This window comes from Silurus aristotelis (genome assembly GCF_946808225.1).
Source record: "Silurus aristotelis genome assembly, chromosome: 27".
Taxonomy (NCBI): Eukaryota; Metazoa; Chordata; class Actinopteri; order Siluriformes; family Siluridae; genus Silurus; species Silurus aristotelis.
In genome coordinates, this window is record NC_139600.1 from 7,893,431 (window position 1) to 7,901,450 (window position 8,020).

Genomic DNA, 8,020 nt, shown 5'->3' on the forward strand with positions numbered 1-8,020 from the left:
TTTTATTGAAACCTCAGAACCCACAGCTGCCACATCTGCAACAACAAGTTCTTCTGCTGGAACAACAGTGGAAACAACACTGGAAACCTCAAGTAGTCTTATCGAAACATCAAAACCCACAGTTGGCACATCTGCAATATCAGTAATTTCTTCTGCTGAAACAACTGCAGAAACAACTATAGAAACTTTAACTAGTCTTAGCGAAACTTCAGAACCCATAGTTGCCATATCCGCAACACCAGCAAGTTCTTCTTCTGGAACAACTGAAGAAACAACACTGGAAACATCACCTAGTCTTACTGAAACATCAGAATTCACAGTTGCCGCATCTGGAACATCAACAAGATCTTCTTCTGGAACAACTGCAGAAACAACACTGGAAACCTCAACCAGTTTTATTGAAACCTCAGAACCCACAGTTGCCCCATCTGCAACATCAACAAGTTCTTCTGCTGGAACAACTGTGGAAACAACACTGGAAACCTCAACTAGTCTTAGCGAAAAATCAGAACCCACAGTTGCCACATCTGGACCATCAGCAGGTACAACTGCTGAAACAACTGCAGAAACAACACCGGGAACATCAACTACTTCTAGTGAAACAACAGAACCCACAGTTGTAACATCACCAAGTTTTTCACCTGGAACAACAGCAGAAACAAGAGTAGAATGCTCAACTAGTCTTAGTGAAACATCTGCGACATCAGCAAGTTCCTCTGCTGGAACAACAGAAGGAACAACATTAGAAAGCTCAACTAGTCTTAGTGAAACTTCAGAACCCACATTTGCCACATCTGAAACATCAGCAACATCATCAGGTGTTAGTGGCACATCAGTGACAATACCAAACTCATCAAAAATGCCATCAAATTCCACTTCAAGATCCACTACAGGTACCGCAGTATATCTTTTTTTTTTATATATATTTTATGTTGGATTATTTGACTTGCTGAGGCTGTTTCACTGCTACAACTAGTAATTTGTTTTTGCAAAAATTATATATTTTTGTTTGGCCATGAGTGGATATTATGACTGGTTTTAATTTTTTTTTTTTTTTTTTTTTACAGATTCTCCAACGACCATGTACCCAATTTTTAAATTAAACATTAGCTTTACCACTCCTAAGACATTTAATTCTGACTTATTAAATCAATCTTCACCTGCCTTCAAGGAGCGTGAACATCGGATCATAAATGAGGTCTGTTTCATATAGAAAACACTGAGAAGTATTAAAATATTGAGAAGTGATTACTCTAATGACAGTAATAGCACTTTAACTGCAATACTTCAATGTATAGAATTATGTTGATGCATATTTTTCTGTTGGAAATCACTTTTATACTATTTCTTTTGTATGTCAACAAGCAAATATAACATTACATGACTCAAATTTTCATTTCCCTTGGGGGTTACATCTATTTTTAGCCCTGTTAAAGACCTTACATTAATTTATTGTCATTGTGATATTTTTTCAGTTTGGACAAGGTTTTACAAACAAATATGGCAGCAAATTCCTTTACATCATAGTACATGGTTGCAGGTGGGTGTCATGTTTGCTTATCCACTATTCACTAAAAAATGTATGATTGTTTTTTTACGATCACTTGTATAATTAATAAACCTTTCACATGTTCTTGTTATTGTAGAGCTGGGTCAACAATTTCAGATTGTGAAGCATCATTCCGTGGATTTGTGCCTTCTGATTCTTCAATTATTGATGCCATAATGAGTGCAAATACAAGCTTTGACATTACAATTATATATAGTAAGTTATGGGGGAATTTATTTTTTATAAATATTCATAAGATTATATTTGCTCTCCCAAATTGTAATGCATGGATTGTTTCAGTGCATAAACATTAGCATAAAGTAATTAAATAAGCTTTTCAAGATATGTGACCCACCTAAAGTTTTTCCATATGAAGCTCTTCTATCCTATTGTATGATTTTTATTTAAAAAAATTAATATTTTTTATCAATTACAGTAAATGGCGTGGAATATGAATTAACAACAATGACCACAACACAGACTGCAGGTTCAACAGACATCTCAACTGGACCACCATCAGCTTCTTCTTCAGGAGGTTCAACAGCTGTCATATTGGAAACAAGTACAAGTGTTACATCAGAACTACCAGTGACTTCTACTTTAGAATCAACTACAGATATTATACAGAAAACAACAGGTGTCACATCAGAGCCACTAAGGAGTTATCTGTCAGAATCAACTACAACTGTCACACTCCAAACATCAACAGGTGATACATCAGAATCATTATCTAGTTCTCCTTCTTTAGAAACATCTACAGTTGTCAGCCTGGAAACATCACCTGGTGTTACATCAGAACTGACAATGTCTTCATCTTCAGAATCAACTACAGCTGTCATACTCGAAACATCAACAGGTGTTACATCAGAACCAATATTAACTTCTTTAGAAACGGCTACAGTTGTCATACTGGAAACATCAGCTAGTGTTACATCAGAGCCACTATTAAGTTATCCTTCAGGGTCAACAGTTATTACACTAGAAACATCACCCAGTGTCACATCAGAACTACCAGTGACTTCTTCAGAAGCAACAGTGACTTCTCCTTCAGAATCAACTACAGCTGTCATACTCCAAACATCAACAGGTGTTACATCAGAACCACCATTAACCTCTTCTTTAGAAACAGCTACAGTTGCCACACTGGAAACGTCAGCTAGTGTTACATCAGAACTACCAGTGGCTTCTCCTTCAGAATCAACTACAGCTGTAACACTCCAAACATCAACAGGTTTCACATCAGAACTACCATCAACCTCTTCTTTAAAAACAACTACAGTTGTCACACAGGAAACATCAGCTACTGTAACATCAGAGCCACTATCTAGTTTTTCGTCAGGCTTAACAGTTATTACACTAGAAACATCACCCAGTGTCACATCAGAACTACCAGTGACTTCTTCAGAAGCAACAGTGACTTCTTCTTCAGAATCAACTACAGCTGTTATACTCCAAACATCAACAGGTGTTACATCAGAACTACCATCAACCTCTTCTTTAGAAACAGCTACAGTTGTCACACAGGAAACATCAGCTACTGTAACATCAAAGCCACTATCTAGTTTTTCGTCAGGCTTAACAGTTATTACACTAGAAACATCACCCAGTGTCACATCAGAACTACCAGTGACTTCTTCAGAAGCAACAGTGACTTCTCCTTCAGAATCAACTACAGCTGTCATACTCCAAACATCAACAGGTGTTACATCAGAACCACCATCAACCTCTTCTTTAGAAACAGCTACAGTTGCCACACTGGAAACGTCAGCTAGTGTTACATCAGAACTACCAGTGGCTTCTCCTTCAGAATCAACTACAGCTGTAACACTCCAAACATCAACAGGTTTCACATCAGAACTACCATCAACCTCTTCTTTAGAAACAACCACAGTTGTCACACAGGAAACATCAGCTACTGTAACATCAGAGCCACTATCTAGTTTTTCGTCAGGCTTAACAGTTATTACACTAGAAACATCACCCAGTGTCACATCAGAACTACCAGTGACTTCTTCAGAAGCAACAGTGACTTCTCCTTCAGAATCAACTACAGCTGTCATACTCCAAACATCAACAGGTGTTACATCAGAACCACCATCAACCTCTTCTTTAGAAATAGCTACAGTTGTCACACAGGAAACATCAGCTACTGTAACATCAGAGCCACTATCTAGTTTTTCGTCAGGCTCAACAGGTATTACACTAGAAACCTCACCCAGTGTCACATCAGAACTACCAGTGAGTTTGCCTTCAGAAGCAACAGTGACTTCTCCTTCAGAATCAACTACAGCTGTCACACTCCAAACATCAACAGGTTTCACATCAGAACTACCATCAACCTCTTCTTTAGAAACAGCTACAGTTGTCACACAGGAAACATCAGCTACTGTAACATCAGAGCCACTATCTATTTTTTCGTCAGGCTCAACAGTTATTACACTAGAAACATCACCCAGTGTCACATCAGAACTACCAGTGACTTCTTCAGAAGCAACAGTGACTTCTCCTTCAGAATCAACTACAGCTGTCATACACCAAACATCAACAGGTCTTACATCAGAACCACCATCAACCTCTTCTTTAGAAACAGCTACAGTTGTCACACAGGAAACATCAGCTACTGTAACATCAGAGCCACTATCTAGTTTTTCGTCAGGCTCAACAGTTATTATACTAGAACCCTCACCCAGTGTCACATCAGAACTACCCGTGAGTTTGACTTCAGAAGCAGCAGTGACTTCTCCTTCAGAATCAACTTCAGCTGTCACACTCCAAACATCAACAGGTTTCACATCAGAACTACCACCAACCTCTTCTTTAGAAACAGCTACAGTTGTCACACAGGAAACATCAGCTACTGTAACATCAGAGCCACTCTCTAGTTTTTCATCAGGCTTAACAGTTATTACACTAGAAACATCACCCAGTGTCACATCAGAACTACCAATAACTTCTTTAGAAGCAACAGTGACTTCTCCTTCAGAATCAACTACAGCTGTCACACGCCAAACATCAACAGGTGTTACATCAGAACCACCATCAACCTCTTCGTTAGAAACAGCTACAGTTGCCACACTGGAAACATCAGCTAGTGTTACATCAGAACTACCAGTGGCTTCTCCTTCAGAATCAACTACAGCTGTAACACTCCAAACATCAACAGGTTTCACATCAGAACTACCATCAACCTCTTCTTTAGAAACAACTACAGTTGTCACACAGGAAACATCAGCTACTGTAACATCAGAGCCACTATCTAGTTTTTCGTCAGGCTTAACAGTTATTACACTAGAAACATCACCCAGTGTCACATCAGAACTACCAGTGACTTCTTCAGAAGCAACAGTGACTTCTCCTTCAGAATCAACTACAGCTGTCATACTCCAAACATCAACAGGTGTTACATCAGAACCACCATCAACCTCTTCTTTAGAAACAGCTACAGTTGTCACACAGGAAACATCAGCTACTGTAACATCAGAGCCACTATCTAGTTTTTCGTCAGGCTCAACAGTTATTATACTAGAAACCTCACCCAGTGTCACATCAGAACTACCAGTGAGTTTGACTTCAGAAGCAACAGTGACTTCTCCTTCAGAATCAACTACAGCTGTCACACTCCAAACATCAACAGGTTTCACATCAGAACTACCACCAACCTCTTCTTTAGAAACAGCTACAGTTGTCACACAGGAAACATCAGCTACTGTAACATCAGAGCCACTCTCTAGTTTTTCGTCAGGCTTAACAGTTATTACACTAGAAACATCACCCAGTGTCACATCAGAACTACCAATGACTTCTTTAGAAGCAACAGTGACTTCTCCTTCAGAATCAACTACAGCTCTCATACTCCAAACATCAACAGGTGTTACATCAGAACCACCATCAACCTCTTCTTTAGAAACAGCTACAGTTGCCACGCTGGAAACGTCAGCTAGTGTCACATCAGACCTACCAGTGACTTCTCCTTCAGAATCAACTACAGCTGTCAAACTCCAAACATCAACAGGTGTTACATCAGAACCAATATCAACTTCTTTATTAGAAACATCTACAATTGTCACACTGGAAACATCAGCTAGTGTTACATCAGAACTACCAGTGGCTTCTCCTTCAGAATCTACTACAGCTGTCACACTCCAAACATCAACAGGTTTCACATCAGAACTACCATCAACCTCTTCTTTAGAAACAGCTACAGTTGTCACACAGGAAACATCAGCTACTGTAACATCAGAGCCACTATCTAGTTTTTCGTCAGTTTTAACAGTTATTACACTAGAAACATCACCCAGTGTCACATCAGAACTACCAGTGACTTCTTCAGAAGCAACAGTGACTTCTCCTTCAGAATCAACTACAGCTGTCACACGCCAAACATCAACAGGTTTCACATCAGAACCACCATCAACCTCTTCGTTAGAAACAGCTACAGTTGCCACACTGGAAACGTCAGCTAGTGTTACATCAGAACTACCAGTGGCTTCTCCTTCAGAATCAACTACAGCTGTAACACTCCAAACATCAACAGGTTTCACATCAGAACTACCATCAACCTCTTCTTTAGAAACAACTACAGTTGTCACACAGGAAACATCAGCTACTGTAACATCAGAGCCACTATCTAGTTTTTCGTCAGGCTTAACAGTTATTACACTAGAAACATCACCCAGTGTCACATCAGAACTACCAGTGACTTCTTCAGAAGCAACAGTGACTTCTCCTTCAGAATCAACTACAGCTGTCATACTCCAAACATCAACAGGTGTTACATCAGAACCACCATCAACCTCTTCTTTAGAAACAGCTACAGTTGTCACACAGGAAACATCAGCTACTGTAACATCAGAGCCACTATCTATTTTTTCATCAGGCTCAACAGTTATTACACTAGAAACATCACCCAGTGTCACATCAGAACTACCAGTGACTTCTTCAGAAGCAACAGTGAGTTCTCCTCCAGAATCAACTACAGCTGTCATACTCCAAACATCAACAGGTGTTACATCAGAACCACCATCAACCTCTTCTTTAGAAACAGCTACAGTTGTCACACAGGAAACATCAGCTACTGTAACATCAGAGCCTCTATCTAGTTTTTCGTCAGGCTCAACAGTTATTATACTAGAAACCTCACCCAGTGTCACATCAGAACTACCAGTGAATTTGATTTCAGAAGCAACAGTGACTTCTCCTTCAGAATCAACTACAGCTGTCACACTCCAAACATCAACAGGTTTCACATCAGAACTACCACCAACCTCTTCTTTAGAAACAGCTACAGTTGTCACACAGGAAACATCAGCTACTGTAACATCAGAGCCACTATCTAGTTTTTCGTCAGGCTTAACAGTTATAACACTAGAAACATCACCCAGTGTCACATCAGAACTACCAATGACTTCTTCAGAAGCAACAGTGACTTCTCCTTCAGAATCAACTACAGCTCTCATACTCCAAACATCAACAGGTGTTACATCAGAACCACCATTAACCTCTTCTTTAGAAACAGCTACAGTTGCCACGCTGGAAACGTCAGCTAGTGTCACATCAGACCTACCAGTGACTTCTCCTTCAGAATCAACTACAGCTGTCACACGCCAAACATCAACAGGTGTTACATCAGAACCACCATCAACCTCTTCTTTAGAAACAGCTACAGTTGTAACACAGGAAACATCAGCTACTGTAACATCAGAGCCACTATCTAGTTTTTCATCAGGCTCAACAGTTATTATACTAGAAACCTCACCCAGTGTCACATCAGAACTACCAGTGAGTTTGACTTCAGAAGCAACAGTGACTTCTCCTTCAGAATCAACTACAGCTGTCACACTCCAAACATCAACAGGTTTCACATCAGAACTACCACCAACCTCTTCTTTAGAAACAGCTACAGTTGTCACACAGGAAACATCAGCTACTGTAACATCAGAGCCACTATCTAGTTTTTCGTCAGGCTTAACAGTTATAACACTAGAAACATCACCCAGTGTCACATCAGAACTACCAATGACTTCTTCAGAAGCAACAGTGACTTCTCCTTCAGAATCAACTACAGCTCTCATACTCCAAACATCAACAGGTGTTACATCAGAACCACCATTAACCTCTTCTTTAGAAACAGCTACAGTTGCCACGCTGGAAACGTCAGCTAGTGTCACATCAGACCTACCAGTGACTTCTCCTTCAGAATCAACTACAGCTGTCACACTCCAAACATCAACAGGTTTCACATCAGAACTACCATCAACCTCTTCTTTAGAAACAACTACAGTTGTCACACAGGAAACATCAGCTACTGTAACATCAGAGCCCCTATCTAGTTTTTCGTCAGGCTTAACAGTTATTACACTAGAAACATCACCCAGTGTCACATCAGAACTACCAGTGACTTCTTCAGAAGCAACAGTGACTTCTCCTTCAGAATCAACTACAGCTGTCATACTCCAAACATCAACAGGTGTT

At 39.9% G+C, this 8,020-nt stretch overlaps 1 long non-coding RNA gene across 1 annotated transcript; it reads left to right on the top strand.

Moving 5' to 3' along the window:
• Positions 1–617: 617 nt before the first annotated feature.
• On the top strand, positions 618–2,425 carry LOC310721219. Its single transcript, XR_014531963.1, has 5 exons — positions 618–893; positions 1,068–1,198; positions 1,476–1,540; positions 1,647–1,765; positions 1,986–2,425. It is a non-coding gene; the product is annotated as an uncharacterized lncRNA (long non-coding RNA).
• Positions 2,426–8,020: the final 5,595 nt, after the last annotated feature.